The sequence below is a fragment of the Oncorhynchus masou genome, chromosome 17 (assembly GCF_036934945.1).
Source record: "Oncorhynchus masou masou isolate Uvic2021 chromosome 17, UVic_Omas_1.1, whole genome shotgun sequence".
Lineage (NCBI taxonomy): Eukaryota > Metazoa > Chordata > Actinopteri > Salmoniformes > Salmonidae > Oncorhynchus > Oncorhynchus masou.
The window spans coordinates 14,620,654-14,637,452 of NC_088228.1; the positions used below are offsets into that span (position 1 = coordinate 14,620,654).

Below are 16,799 nucleotides of genomic sequence, written 5' to 3' on the forward strand. Positions count from 1 at the left end.
CATACAAATTACACACGTAGTCCCACGCAGACCCATGAATTAACTCTGTTTTAGAAAACCCTGAATATTAGACATAATCTTAATCTGATAATACAGCATCATCCCGGCTCCCTCTGAATGTCTCTGACAGTTTCAACATGCTGCATACAGCACACAAGCCAGGCACACCTACGAACCAATGTGATGCTATAATGCTGCCAAGGCGACAACTTTGTTACAAGCCAGTCTCTTTGAGGAAGTGGTGATAAGAAAATGGTTTTCATTGATAAACTGCATTTTGAATCTTCATTCAGAAAGTTCATTATGTCAAGCCCAGATGAAGATGAGGAGCCAGCAATCCAAACAGGTGACAGACAAATAATCAGCTAATATCAACGCTTCTAGTGACCTGACTCTTTATAGGTCTACACTGTTTACAATCCAAACCTCACATGAAATGAGAGTGAATTCTGTACAAACGGTCTTTCTGATGCAGACTTTTTTCTCTGTAAAACTCGGCTCTTGTTTTCACCTATTGATGGTCCCTTCTCAACCCATATAATTACATATAGAACCCTGTCTCAACTACTTTGTGGTTTATCTACAAGGCCCCAAGGGTGTGATCAATGACTGGAGGAAGTTCAAGTGTGAGGACCAGGACACCCCTCCCAGCAAGAAGGAGCTCCTCAGACAGATGTCCAACCCCCAGAGCGATGACATCCCAGACAGACTCAACCGCTAGGTCAGTCAGTGTTCAACCACAACCACACGGTCAGTCAGTGTTCAAACACAACCACACGGTGAGACTGTAAGTGACTCGACCACAGAGGGAGACACAAGTGTTACAAGCTCCTGTGAGAATCATAACATGTTTACTTTACCTATTTTAACCCATAGAAATAAAATGACTAGACCCTCCATTCAAGTCAATTATATTTCTGTTTCAGACCCCTATACATCCTAGACATGAGCCTTGACTCAGCTTCCATCACCCCATTTGTCTCCATACAGATGAGTGTCCAGGAGTTTGAAATGATCGCAGAGGAGGATGAGAAGTGCCTGCGCAAGAATCGACAGCAGTGCATGAAGGAGATGCACAAGCGTCTCAGCTTTGGCCCTTAAGTTCGCCAGTGTGGAGTTGGACAGCGCCAAGGCCTTCCTGGAGGTCATTGAGAAGGCGCCCCGGCTCACCCTGGTGATCGTACTAATCTACGAGGACGGGGTCAAGGGTTGCGAGGCACTCAACTCCTGCCTGGACTGCCTGGCCACAGAGTACACCAGCAGCAAGTTCTGCCACATCCAGGCGGCCGCAACAGGTGCCGGCGAACGCTTCTCAGACAACCTGCTGCCCACCATTCTGGTGTACAAGGCAGGCAAGCTGCTAGGCAACTTCCTGTCCATGACACAGCACCTCAGTGAGGAGTTCTTCGCTACCGATATTGAGGCGTTCCTCAGCGAGTATGGCCTGCTGCCCAAGAAGGAGTTTGCGACCTGTCCTGATGAGGAGGATGCAGGTGTGGAGGTGGAATAAGGGACTTAATAGGGTGTCAATGACAGTCAGAGCATATTTCTGAATCTATTAGCCTTTTTTGGCTGCTGTAAATGCTATATTTTTAGTTAACAGTATCCACTATCCAGTCAAGGCCGTTTAAGTTTATCACAGGCAGCGTACATTCACATCGGCAAAGCTACAGATTTCAGACATCAGCGCAATACTGCATGTGTGTATCACTATAAAATGATTTTATTCTCTATGTGTGTGAGATTGATAAGTGGATAATATTGCAATCTTTGTTAAAGGTTGTATTGGCGACACAGTATAGGATCCTGCGGTTGGAGTAATGAACCCCCTTTTTGGGGCTTGGGCTTGTTTATCACTATTGACTCAACGTTATTGCGTTCTGTGCTATATTTTCATGTTTGAATTCAATAGGTTTAATGTGTTAACCCCCAATCAGTCATTAAAAGCAATGAAAGTGTTGGTTGGTTTCTCGGTCTAATTGTTTTATCAATATTAACAAGCATATAGGGAATTGAATGGGTGTTTCGTATGGATTTTAGATCAACGCTGAAAATAAGTCTGTGGTAACAACAGGCTTAGGAGATGTTATACATTTTGTTCCTTGAGAATCAGCTAATGTAGCTTTTTGTGAATTTCGAAGCATTTATGTAATCAAAACAAGCCCATAAAGCACTGTACATAACAATTGTTCATAAATTCATAAAGGTCATGTTAACTGACTGATATTATCTGACAGAACAAAACTTTTTAAATACTGTATTCTCAGCCTGTTTTTAACCTGCAACCTTATTTTCGGCATTTATCCAAAAAACAACGTCCTTCACCGTAGGAATGGCTGAATGAACCAGAGATGACTCAGTGCTGTTTTTTAGGTCTACAAGCTGGCGAGCTCTATACCGAGCATGACCATACTGTAGCCCTAGGTCATCGCAAAATACTGTATTGAATACCAACGCTCTGAGCACTTCTGATGCATTTCCGTTGTTCGTTGTGTCAGCACTGTGGGTGAGGAGTGGTCCGATAGACATGGTTGTTGGCATGAAGCGTGGGTGGCATGAGATAACATGTCAGGACAGAGTGGATAGTTTGTGGTTCTCTCACATCAGAATATCTTATGATGCCTGAATGAACTGAAAATAACAATTAGCGGGCCCATTTTCCCCATTATAATAAATCATAGAGGGAATTTTTAATATATGCTTCAACATGTTAATTGGACACACACTTACTGTAAGACATTACACCATATTCTATACACATGCTTCTCTAAGAAAATACTTTATTTCTCTCTATATAATTCTGCTTTACAATTCATATTAAAATAAATATGCTAAATGATCAATACAGCTTGCATATGCTTGTATAATAATAAATTATGTAAACTCAATTTCATGAAAATGTAATTAAATCAAGCGATTTAGTCACTCCACATAGGACCAGCTGTTGTTGTGTGTGTATCCTGTGTGCCTCCACCACTTGTTCCTCAGGTAGAGCAGCAAGTTGCCCATGGCTAGGAGAGTGATTGCAACACCTACACGACATGGCAACACCTACAAAACACAACGGTATCCGGCTGAGTCAAGAGACAGCTACGTTACATACCTGATGATGCTGATTAATAGGTTGGGTTAGGTGTTAGGAATGTCACGAGAGGTGCTAGCCTAGTGGTACACAAAATAACCACAATACCATTGTCATGGTTCCACCTGTCACCAGAGGGCGGCAGAGACCGTCCTAGAGACATCAACGACACTCAGGTGTGTCCTATTTACTTATGATTTCCCTGTTAAAAGGAGGTGTTTTCTTGTGCAGAAGCCTGTATTATGTGCCGTGTGCGGTTGTCTCCCGAGTGATTTTTCGAGACTCAGTGCTTGTTGGTCTCCCAGTGTTACTGTGATCCTTCTGTTACCGTTTCTCAGTAAAGCCACATGTTTATCCTTCACCACTGATTCCTCGTCTGGTCTCGTTGCACCTGGGGCCAACCTCACCACGTCACAACCATTACCCTCATCTTTTAGCAATCCATACTTCCTGTACATGCCTTTACATACATAATGTTAACTCAAATCACGACAGCCAGGAGTTTTCCCCTGGTCATTCAGAGAGGTTGTGTTAAATGCAGAAGCCACACTTCAGTTGAATGCATTCAGTGGTATAACAGACTAGGTATCCCCCTTTTCAGTTCCTTTCCTTTCTACCTCCTGAATTCTGAGGAAATGGTTGTTTGAAGAGAGTATTTCAAACAAAATACCAGCGTAGTACACTATATATACGAAAGTATGTGGGCACCCCTTCAAATTAGTGTATTAGACAATTTTAGCCACACCCGTTGCTGATAGGTGTATATAATCGAGCATAGAGCCATGCAATCTCCAAAGACAAACATTGGCAGTAGAATACCCTTACTGAAGAGCTCAGTTACTTTTAATTTGGCACCATCACATTCCAACATGTCAGTTCCTCAAATTTCTGCCCTGCTGAAGCTGTCCCGGTCAGGAGGAGCAACAACAGCTCAGCCGCAAAGTCGTAGGCCACACAAGCTCAAAGAACGGGACCACCAAGTGCTGAAGTGTGTAAAAATTGTCTGTCCTCTGTTGCAACACTACCGAGTTCCAAACTGCCTATGGAAGCAACTTCAACACAAGAGCTGTTCGTCAGGAGCGTCACACTTCACTATCTGGAAGTCCGAAGGACGAATCTAGGTTTGGCGGATGCCCCAATGCATAGTGCCAACTGTAAAGATTGGTGGAGGAAAAATATTGGTCTGGAGCTGCTTTTCATGGTTTGAGCTTAACTCTTAGTTCCAGTGAAGGGAAATCTTAACGCTGCAACATAGATGATTCTGTGCTTCCAACTTTGTGACAACAGTATGGGGAAGGTCCTGTTTCAGCATGACAATGCCCACATGCTCAAAGCGAGATCCATAGAGAAACGGTTTGTCGAGATCGTTGTGGAAGAACTTGAATGGCCTGCACATACCCCTGACCTCAACCCCATCGACACCTTTGGGATGAATTGGAACGCTGACTGCGAGCAAAGCCTAATTGCCCAACATCAGTGCCCGTCCTCACTAACGCTCTGTGGCTGAATGGAAGCAAGTCCCCGCAGAAATGTGCCAACATCAAGTGGAAAGCCTTCCCAGAAGAGTGGAGGTTGTTATGTCGGCAAAGGGGGGACTTTGGAATGAGGTGTTGGACGAGCAGGTGTCCACATACTTTTGGTCATGTGGTGTACATCTTGTATGTTCTGGGGTCTTCAGTGGGATCTTCAGAGGGTGTCTTAGGAGGTGCATCAACAGTAGATTTAGCCTTCAGGTACTTCTGAAAAATCATCTTCTCTAGGTCAATCATAGGAGCTTCAAAATCAGACATTTTCAACAATGTCACCCTTACAATCAATGGAAGACAAGTAAAAGTATGGAAAGAATAGAAAATGTAGATTCTAAACTCTACAATGATTTAGGAAGCTAAAACAACCCATATGATATCACTTCTTAACCAACATACCAAAAGAAAAACTATTGGTTTGAAGAATTTCAATTATGAGTAACGACCATCATAAGATGTCTTTCCTCACGTGACTGACTCACCCGAAACACAGTTGACAATGAGGTTTCCCCACAACATTGTGTGTCACGGTGGGGAAACCTGATATGTTTCCAAGTAGTCATTGTATGATCTTTCATGAACTATTCACAGGCATGTAGCCTCAGGTTACTGATTGTGACCGTTTCCCTCTGGAATTCCTCCTTCATTCCTCATAGGGAGTAACACTCCTTGCTTTATTGACCCGGTCATTGTAAGATTACACTTGATACTGTAGTAGTCTACATTGTCTATACCAAAACAGATAATACCCACTTCCTGGATCATGTTTATTATGGCATGTTTGTGTTTTGCTATGGAAAACGAAAATTAGTCTTTCCTATTGGGAAAGTTCAGATAGTACCTCCCTGTTTCACAAGCATAATTTTAACAATCAACTACCGTAATACTTGTCATTATTTGAGTTACTTATAATCCAAATTAAACTAACTGTCATGGCGTCCACCTACGTTGACCCCTGACCATCGGTTGTCATGGTAACCCTAACCCACCTAAGAGGGCCTCCTGGGATGTGCCTATGTTGTTCTCGGGCATGTCCCTGTCCAGCATCTCTTTGAGATGGTCACTCACGTCGGACACACACTCGTCACGGAACATGTAGTCACACACACACAGGCCCATGCCGGGCAAGGAGGCAAAAAATTGCTGAAGAGAGGAGAGCAGAAAAGCATTATTATTATTTTTACCTTTATTTAACGAGGCAAGTCAAGTTAAGAACTAATTCTTATTTTCAATGACGGCCTAGGAACAGTGGGTTAACTGCCTGTTCAGGGGCAGAACGACAGATTTGAACCTTGTCAGCTCGGGGGTTTGAACTTGCAACCTTCCGGTTACTAGTCCAAAACTCTAACCACTAGGCTACCATGCCGCCCCATTATGTAAACTCTGCAGATTTAAGTATGAGTCATTGTTCAGTGTTTGATTTGTTATTGTTTGGGGGAATATATACTGTAATGCAGGAGAACAGGTAAATGATGGGACAGTGAGTATTGCGACAACCATTGAATGGTCAACAGTGCCACCTTGTGGTTGATCTGCATAGCCTAAAATCCAATGCTAAAGCAGAGAACTAATACTGTATCTTTGTCCTCTCTCTCTCTATTAAAATATCTTCCAGGAACATCTCCACTCTGCTGGACATTATGTTCATATTAGTGGTGTAAAATACTTTTGGGGTTATCTGTACTTCACTTTTCTTATTTTTGACAACTTCTAATTCACTACATTCTTTAAAAAAATATGTACTTTTTACTCCATACGTTTTCCCTGACACTCAAAAGTACTCGTTACATTTTGAATGCTTAGCAGGACAGGAAAATGGTCCAATTCATACACTTATCAAGAGGGGTCATCTCTACTGCCTCATATCTGGGTAACTCAGGGCTCCCGAGTGGTGCAGCGGTCTAAGGCACTGCATCTCTGTGCTAGAGGTGTCACTACAGACACCCTGGTTTGAATCCAGGCCGTATCACAACTGGCCGTGATTGGGAGTCCCATAGGGCCGGGCACAATTGGCCCAGCGTCGCCCGGGTTTGTCCAGTGTAGGCCGTCATTGTAAATAAGAATTTGTTCTTAACTGACTTGCCTAGTTAAATAAAGGTACAATTTTTTAAAATACATTTGAAAAAACTCACTAAAGCACAAATGCATTGTTTGTAAATGATGTCTGAGTGTAGGAGTGTGCCTCTGGATATCCGTAAATTCAAGAAAAAATGTAATTGTGTCGTCTGGTTTGCTTATTAAGATAAAGAATTTGAAATGATTTATACATTTACTTTTGATACTTTAAACTGGATGATATCTCTTTTGATGACCTATCACAAAGGCGGCAGGTAGAATGTTAATTCAAAGATGCTAACTGTTGTGGCTCATGCAATGGAATGCATTTTTGTAATGTCAACAAATCACAGCACAGATTGAAGGGTAAACTTTCTGGTTTTCACTCGCAATGGCTGCCAGTCCACCCACAATGCCACCATTTACTTGAACGGGCATGCCCATTCTATTCATTATATTTCTACGATACACACACAAAATCAGGCACACACTCACAAAAGCATAACACACACTGACGAACGCGCAGGCACACAAACAAGCAAGCACACATACAAATTAACTGCAGCAAGCAAACGCTGAGCCCTTGTTATGGGCTACAAAAAAAACTACTCATGACATTCTCACCAATAGGATAATGATCTGGGCTCGGAACGTCTGCTAAAGAGCCTTTACGTTATTTTTCTGTACAGATAAACATTGACTTGTAATAAGCAGTAATACGGTCCTATGAACTACACTGTGCCACCAAAAGTAACGCTGTGCTTACCTGCCCTGCCACTAGCTACACTTCATCAGGCATCGTTTTGCCATTGATGAGGCAAAGCCCATCTTCAATCTGCTTTGCCCATGTTTGAAGTTCCTCCTGAAACACACAAGCAAATGATTAGTTTCACTAGAACTAACATTTTAATCCACTGTCCCATTTGAGAATATAAAAAAAGGCAAAGTGAGCTCTGCTAAAGAGGAACTCACTAGACATTTCCTAAAAATGTACTGTTTATTCATCTCTCATTTAGTGATGTAATGCTGACACACTTAATAAAGGTGTTTTAATAAGGGTGTTATAAACATTCATATGGAGCTATAACAATAGATCAGGTAATAGTATCCAATATAACCCCCATCACCTTCACACACTTTTCCATGTCCTGTGGTAAGACATGCATCTCTAACACGGGGAACAGCAGGTCCAGTTTCACTGAACATGTAAACATTGGCCACGAAGTACACCCCCACCACTGGTACTTCCAATCAGCAGGCTTGGCTCAGAAATCACCAATAAGAATAAAGTTAAGGCTTGTAGTATTTCCAGGGCTGAATTTGAATACAGAAAAGAGAAAGTAGAGGAAAATTGACCACTTTAAAAAGGCCATACTGTCACACATATTAACTCATCTTGGGATCTCGAACATCAAATGTTCAGCAAACGGCTCTGAGAATGATAAAAATGTTTTCCAATGCTAAGGCTTCTCCTTGTATCAAGCACACCACACAACTCGGCAAAGATGTCACCACCTTTATCATGGACTTTAGTGAGACCATTGTTCATCATTTACTGTCTTTGGGCAGTAAATAGATGATGCAATTGAGACCAATTTGGGCAGATGTGAAGCGTGACCTCAGTAACATCCTCCTTTGTGAGACTCCATATTCGTCACTTGGATATGTGCTTGCCCACTGCAAAGATCAACTACTAAAAACACACTCTAGTTTTAAGAAGCCCACTTTCTAGTAATGCAGTTCCTGTTATTAAAATGCATGATCTCTATATATAATAATACTCAGATGGATTTAGGCTTTTGAAACATTATTGCCCCAGCTTTAGTTTGTGTCATGCTTAACTGTCTCAATGTATTTTGAGCCTCTTTGGGCAGCTCAGGTGGGGTGACAAGAAATATACCAAAAACTGAGAAACCTCCCTGTAACACCCGGGAAACCTTCAGAAAACCTACATTACTACATAATTAAACATTATTACAGAGTGAGACTGAGATACAAGTAATTGTTCACAGTGATAAAACTGTGTCATGTTATATGAACTAACTATAAGAGCTGACATTTTCATTTTAAAAGTTGTATTATTATAATGATTATTATTATTGTATAAAATGCTCTATTATCATTATTTAGAGACCCCAGTCCCTCTGTGTCCTTCTGAGGTGTCCTCATAGCCAGCACCACAAAGTCTCTCTGGGACGAACTCTGACAGAAGGGACTAGGATGTCCTACTTAGGAGTAGTTAGAAGTCCTACCAGGAGTTTTTCTGAGTCCCGTGACCTGAATAAGACAAACTCTGGGCCCTCTATGAAAAGTAAGCTATTTTCTGGTCAAATTGTGTGCTCACTAGACACCAAACTGAAGAAAAACCGACTAAAACAACTTTCCAGCTGAAATAGTAAATGTAATAAATATATAGATTCAATTATTATATATCTATTTATTTTCGATTTTTCAAGGGGTGCTGCACCCCTCAGCACCCCTACTTCCCATGGCTGTGTAAACATGAATATAAACTACATTTATTTGCAGACGATCTCCTGATATACCTGATCAATATGGAAAACTCAATACCCCTTGTTTAAAATATTTTCTGAATACTCTAAAATCAGAGGATATAAAATTAACGTGGTTAAACTTAAATAATGCCAATAGGAAAAATAATAACTCATGATCTACAGCAATCCTTTAAGTGGACCATGAAAAAAATGAAATACTTATGATGTTTAATATAAGTGACATCTGTCACGTCCTGACCTTAGAGAGTCTTTTCGTGTCTCTATTTGGTTTGGTCAGGGTGTGATTTGGGTGGGCATTCTATGTTCTGTTTTCTATGTTTTTGTATTTCTATGTTTTGGCCGGGTATGGTTCTCAATCAGGGACAGCTGTCTATCGTTGTCTCTGATTGGGAATCATACTTAGGCAGCCTTTTTCCCTTCTGTCATTGTGGGAAGTTGTCTTTGTTAGGGGCACTATAGCGTTTGTAAGCGTCAAGGTCGTTTTTGTTATTTCTTGTTTGGTAGGTGACATTTTAACAAATAAAAGAAAATGTACGCTCACCACGCTGCACCCTGGCCTCATTCTGACGACGGCCGTGACAACATCAAACAACAAATATTTAAAGATAACTTTATTCCATTATTCAACAATATGAAAACAGATCTAATTAAATGGAACAATTTTCCCAAAAATCTTACAGGTAGAATAAACCTCTTCAGAATGGCATGTCTCCCAAATCTATTCCCGGTAATACCAATTACCCCACCGAAGACATTCTTTAAAAAAGTATACTCAGTCATAATAGACTTTATATGGGAAAATGAAACTCATAGAATAAAAGGAAAGTTTCACATCTCCCCAAGTCTGAGGGTGGTTTTAACCTCCCAGACGTGGAATTGTATCAACACGCAGTGGCGTGTATTCCTAGGTGCCAAGGGAAGCCAGGCTTCAGCAAAAAATGGACAATACCCCCCAACAAAAAACACATATAAAATAATTTTTCTTTCATCTCTCTGTGTTTCATAATTTTCCTTCAATTTGCAAGAGTCTGAATGTATCTCACAGGAGAAAACAGCGCCCCACTGTCTCAGTATGTGTAGGCCATCTACGTATCTGACACTCCTCTGCTCAAAAGGTGTATTGCATTGTTGCCACCTGTAGCATTGAACGCAAAGGAAGCCAGCGAGTATTTGGCCTCCCTTGATAAAAAAAATTGTATAAAATAATAGCCAATCAGCATTGAGCTAAACTGAGTGAGCTCAATTGTGAATGGCCCTGGTGCACTAAAATAAAGTGTCAAGGGAAGCCAGTTTGGATATGGCTTCACTCCTATCACATGGCATCGAGAGCATACATCATTGACAGACAATTTGAATTGTTGCATCTCATTATGTTGATGTCCTCAGGTACTTAGCTAGCTCGCTAAAATTGTCCCTTTCCTAAATTAGCTATGGATGGAGATAGGGATTTGGACTTGTGGTTTTACTTAATTCTCTGTACTGGCCAATGGTTGTTACTGGCGACTCTGATCTAACCATAAATTCATACATTGTGCCCCTTGCCCGAGAGGATGGAAGTTCAATATGTAACATTAGCTAGATGTAGAAGGCTAATGTTAACTAGCTAACGTTGCCCATGAAAGGAAGTTAGGCTAGCGAGCAAGCATTTTAGCCAGGCAGCCTAGGACAACAAAAAATAAAAGCGTGTACTTTATAACAGAGTCATGGACCGTTTCGTCAACATGAAAGAGAGGAGGATGGCATTGGCGTTCCTCTACAAGTAGGGTGAATCAACATGGTTTTTCTATTTGTACGAATGCATCCACACACACACACACACACACACACACACACACACACACACACACACACACACACACACACACACACACACACACACACACACAGAAATAAGAATCATGGAAAGCCACATCATATTTAGCTTACGTTGTTTGGACTAAATTGTTTTTGGTATATTTTAGTTGTCACTGTACTAGACTAAGCAGAGGTGATTTGATGATATTGAAGTGGGGGTCTTGGCTTCTCCAGTGATTTTACCCACACACCGCTACTGTCAACTCGCCACCCAAGGCTTTTACTTGAGACATACACTGAGTGTACAAAACATTAGGAACAACTGGTCTTTTCATGACATAGACTGGCCAGGTGAATCCAGGTGAAAGCTATGATCCCTTATTGATGTTACTTGTTTAATCCACTTCAATCAGTGTATATTAAGGGGAGGAGATAGGTTTAAAAAAGCCTTGAGACAATTGAGACATGGATTGCGTGTGTGCCATTCAGAGAGTGAATGGGCCAGACAAAAGATTGAAGTGCCTTTAAATGGGGTATGGTAGTAAGTGCCAGGCACACCGGTTTGAAAGGGTTAAGAACTGCAACGCTGCTGGGTTTTTCATGCTCAACAGTTTCCTGTGTGTATCAAGAATGGTCCACCATCTAAGGGACATCCAGACAACTTGACAACTGTGGGAAGCATTGGAGTCAACATTGGCCAGCATCCGTGTGGAACGCTTTAGACACCTTGTAGATTCCATGCCCCGACAAATTGAAGCTGTTCTGAGGGCAAAAGGGTGTGCAATTCAATATTAGGAATGTGTTCATAATATTTTGTACACTCAGTGTATTGTTAAATGCACTAAAGAGGAACAATGGGTACATATTGTTTTCAAAGGATAAAGCTAAGAACATTAACATAATAAGAACACTATAACAATATGGAAGAAAATGAAACATTCTACAAGAATCAATATCACTCCCAAAAAACACACCCCTATGGAACAATTCTTGGATAGCTTTTCAGAATTCACATTAAACTGGTCCACAAAGAAAAAACTAAAGGCATAAATGACTTGGTAACAGGAAATACATTTATTTCAATTACAGAATTAAAAAGCAATTTTGGACTGACCAATGTAGATATTTTCAAATATATGTAACTTAAGTTTCATATCACGAAAATGTGATTTGAAATCATTTGGACATCAGAGCAATGTGGAGGGAATCCTATTTGTGTCACAACTTCCTCCGAATTGGTTCCTCTCCTTGTCCGGGCGGCGAACGCCGGTCTTCTAGCCATCATCGATCCACTTTTCATTTTCCATTTGTTTTGTCTTATCTTCCCACACACCTGGATTCAATTCCATAATTTCATGTTGTGTATTTAACCCTCTGTTCCCCCCCATGTCCTTGTTCGGAATTGTTTGTTGTTAGTGCATGTGCACGTTTATCTGGTGTGCGACGGCTTTTGTACCCATTGATTGTTTGTTCTGTTTCCGGTGGTTTTTATTATTAAACTGCTCCATTGTAAACACAGTTTTTGCACTCCTGCGCCTGAATTTTCTGCCACCAGTACGCACCCCGTACATAATTCTGGACCTACTATATGGAGTCAGCAGGAGCAGGTACCCCGCGTAAGTCGCCTTGGATAGAGTCAGACCGAGGCTTAAATGTATGACTGGTATAGGGCGTGGAGGAGACATGGGAACGCTGCCCCACCATCTTGGCACCTTCACAGAGGCCATGCTTGTCCAGACAATGGAATGCTGGGAGACAGTCACCGCAGTGAGGCCCCGGTGTTGGTTCCTCTCCTTGTTCGGGCGGCGTTCAGCCATCATCGGTCCACTTTTCATTTTCCATTTGTTTTGTCTTATCTTCCCCAGGAATATGATGGTTTAAATTCCATCATTACCTGTTGTGTATTTAACCCTGGCAACCGTCCATGTCCTTCTGGCCTTGTTTGTTGTAAGTGCATGTCCGCCCTTATCTAGTGCCTCACCGGGAAAGCCCATTGATTGGGTTCTGTTTCACCGTGTGGAGAATAAATGCGGCGTTGGAAATTGACAGTTTTTGCAACCCCGGGTGGTCGACTGACTTTTCCCGGTTGGTGGGTGAACTGCCGGTGCTGGGTTGGTTCCTCTGGGTATGATAGAGGCAGATATAGGTCTAAATCAGATCACTGTGAGGAGCAGTTTCCCAAGAATTAAAAAGAAAAGATATTGAGTCAATGGAGGGAGTTTTCATAACAACAATTACAGTTCACTAAAATGTTTGCTTAATCCGGGATAAACTAATGGATAGAATGTAATATACAAGACAACAACATTCAAATTATGGGTACCTGGTGGCAGAATCATGTCTTAAGTGTAAAACGGTTGATGAATGCTCCATCAATCTTCCAAGCCTTTGTCGACAAGATTTTCAAAAGATGTGGGCAGTTAGAAAGTTGTGTCATATTGAGGACATTCTGATTACTCCACTGCACACGCATATTATGGTCCCTGGTGAGAGGGTGCTTGGGTTGGAACATGACCTCATCAATCATTTAAAAAAGAAGTGCCTGTTCTTCCAGCAGTCCGTCTCCTTTCTAAAAAAAAAACATTTCCGCCAGGGGGTGGAGATGGAGAGTGACCGAGCCATATTGCATAGTCACAAGCACTGGAAGACTCCCACCACGGTAAAGGATGTGAGCGGAATTTTGGTTTGCCAAACTATCAGATGGTTTATCTGGGGTTTTGATCAGAGTAGGTGTGATTACATCACTGATGAAGTTGGAATTTGTGTGCGTTTGCTTTTGGTCACGTGTAGGCTGTTTACCTCGGCTCCTGTGCTGGCCCATCCGTATCCCTCTTTGGCGTTCACAGTGGAGATGGATGCGTCCGAGACTGGGATAGGAGCCGTGCTCTCTCAGCGCTCGAGTACACGCTGAGAGCACGAAACTATGACGTGGGGGACCGGGAGCTGTTGGCTGTTGTAAAGGCTCTGAAGGCGTGGAGACATTGGCTTGAGGTGGCTAAACACCGTATTCTCATCTGGACTGACCACCACAATCTGGAGTACATCCGGGCAGCGAGGAGACTGAACCCTCGCCAGGCTCACCCGTTTTGTGTTCACCCTGTCCTAAAGACCAGGCTCCCAGAACGTGAAGGCAGACGCATTGTCCACACAGAGGAGCAGCCCATGGATCCCAGTCAGAAATGAACCCATAGTTAGCTAGCTCAGTCTGGTATGACACATTACATTTATGGATATAAAGGTAACTTGGTTTTCAAACAAACACAAATCATCTAGAGGTGTGAGAGGTGTAAGGCATTGCGTGCAGAGCCCGCTCCCGTCCAGTGTCCTGCTGGGCATCTGTACGTCCCGTCTGCTCTCCGTGACCGGTTGATCTATTGGGCCCACATGTCACCCTCCTCTGGTCATCCTGGGATCAGTCGGACAGTGCGCTGTTTGAGCAGGAGGTACTGGTGGCATACCTTGGCTAAGGACGTGAGGGTTTATGTTTCCTCCTGCTTGGTGTGCGCCCAGTGTAAGGCTCCTAGGCACCTGCCCAGAGGGAAGCTACACCCCTTATTAGCATGCAACCCCCCGAAATACACGAAGGGGACGTAAACAAAATAATTTGAGTAGCCGGCGCTACACAAAACGCAGAAATAAAATATAAAACATTCATTACATTTGACGAGCTTCTTTGTTGGCACTCCTATATGTCCCATAAACATCACAATTGGGTCATTTTTTTCGATTAAATCGGTCCATGTATACCCAAAATGTCCATTTATGAAGACCGTCAGATCCAGGAAAAAACTCAGTTTCAAAACGCAACGTCATTTTTTTTAATTAAAAAAGTTGCCTATAAACTTTGACAAAACACTTCAAACTACTTTTGTAATCCAACTTTAGGTATTAGTAAACGTTACTAATCGATCAAATTGATCACGGAGCGATCTGTATTCAATAGCAGCAAGTCAACAAATCATGGACGATTTTCTCTCTTCCATAACTTTCTCTTGTGTACTCGATGACAGGAAGTGCCTATTTCTCATTTCACCAAGGATTAACTTCAACCCAATTCCCAACACTGGCGACATCGTGCGGAAGCTGTAGGAACTGTAAACTGGGCTGTATCTATTTTCTTCTGCCATAGACAATACAGAGACTGGCGGAGTGATATTTTTTTTGTGTTTTTTTGTGAACAGATTTCCTTGGGGTTTTGCCTGCGACAGACGTTCTGTTATAGTCACAGACATGATTCAACCAGTTTTAGAGTGTTTTCTATCCACACATACTAATCATATGCATATATTATATTCCTGGCATGAGTAGCAGGACGTTGAAAGTTTGCGCGATTTTTAACAAAAAGCTGAAAAAATTCACACGCTCCTTAAGAGGAACGTTAGCTAACTGGTTGACATGAGTGGTTACTTCATGAACAGTTCCAGCAGCAAATTAATATGGTTGGACAGTCAATAATATGGATAGTCAAAATTATAGCTAAACCCCACCCATTTCTACAATTAATATTTTTAAAATCTGATTTTAACCTGTAGTGACACCCCATCCCGTGAACGGGACCGTTATCATCATCTGACACTAATTAGCATAACACAACGGACATAAATCTTCCTAGAAAATATTCCTATTCATGAAAATCACAAGTGAAATATATTGGAACACAGCTTAGCCTTTTGTTAATCACCCTGTCATCTCAGATTTTCAAAATATGCTTTACAGCCAACGCTAGACAAGTATTTGTGTAAGTTTATCATAGCCTAGCATAGCATTATGCCTTGCTAGCAGCAGGCAAACTTGTCACAGAAATCAGAAAAGCAATCAAATTAAATTGTTTACCTTTGATGAACTTCGGATGTTTTCACTCACGAGACTCCCAGGTAGACAGCCAAAGTTCATTTTTTCCCAAAAGATTATTTTTGTAGGCGAAATTGCTCTGTTTGTTTTTCAGGTTTGGCTGAGAAATCGCCCGCCGAAAAATATTCCAAATTAGATCCAGAAACATGGCAAACGTTGTTTAGAATCCATCCTCAATGTGTTTTTCTAATATCTATTCGATAATATATCCGTCGGGACAATTCGTTTTTCACTAGGACCGATTGGAATAATGGCTACCTCTGTATTTTACGCGAGAATCTCTCTCGGAACCACCATGTGACAACTTACGCAATGTGGCCGCCTATGGCTATTCTTCAACAAAAATGCGTAAAACTACGTCACAATGCTGTAGACACCTTGGGGATATGTAGAAAGCGTAAGCTCGTTGATGGTACATTCACAGCTGAATAGGGAGTCATTGGAACGCAGCGCTTTCAAAACCTGGGGCACTTCCGGATTGGATTTTTCTCAGGCTTTCGCCTGCAACATCAGTTCTGTTATACTCACAGACAATATCTTTACAGTTTTGGAAATGTTAGAGTGTTTCCATCCAAAGCTGTCAATTATATGCATATTCTAGCATCTTTTCCTGACAAAATATCCAATTTAAAACGGGAACGTTTTTTTTTTTCAAAAATGAAAATACTGCCCCCTAACACCAAGAGGTTTTAAACCTAACCACACTGCTAATATTATGCCTAAACTTATATAAGGGACTAAATTAGCGGACACCAGAGAGAAAAAAATGAAGCGACAGGGTTTACTCCGCCCAAAATCTGTCTACGAAATAAAACCACAAAGAGAGGAATTTTTGTATTCAAGTCAATGGGAGTGTCGATTTTGGTCAACACAAATGTAATTACTAATTTGTTATTGTGAGGCTTATTTGATCGAATAAATGTTTCGTTATGGTTAGGCTGTTACGAATACACTGACATAAGTGGACACACCTGA

At 41.7% G+C, this 16,799-nt stretch overlaps 2 pseudogenes; one reads left to right on the forward strand and one right to left on the reverse strand.

Moving 5' to 3' along the window:
- The first annotated feature begins 303 nt into the window (after nucleotides 1–303).
- LOC135558565 (phosducin-like) lies at nucleotides 304–1,510 on the forward strand (annotated as a pseudogene).
- A 3,212-nt stretch (nucleotides 1,511–4,722) lies between these two features.
- Nucleotides 4,723–12,790, reverse strand: LOC135558114 (protein odr-4 homolog; annotated as a pseudogene).
- Nucleotides 12,791–16,799: the final 4,009 nt, after the last annotated feature.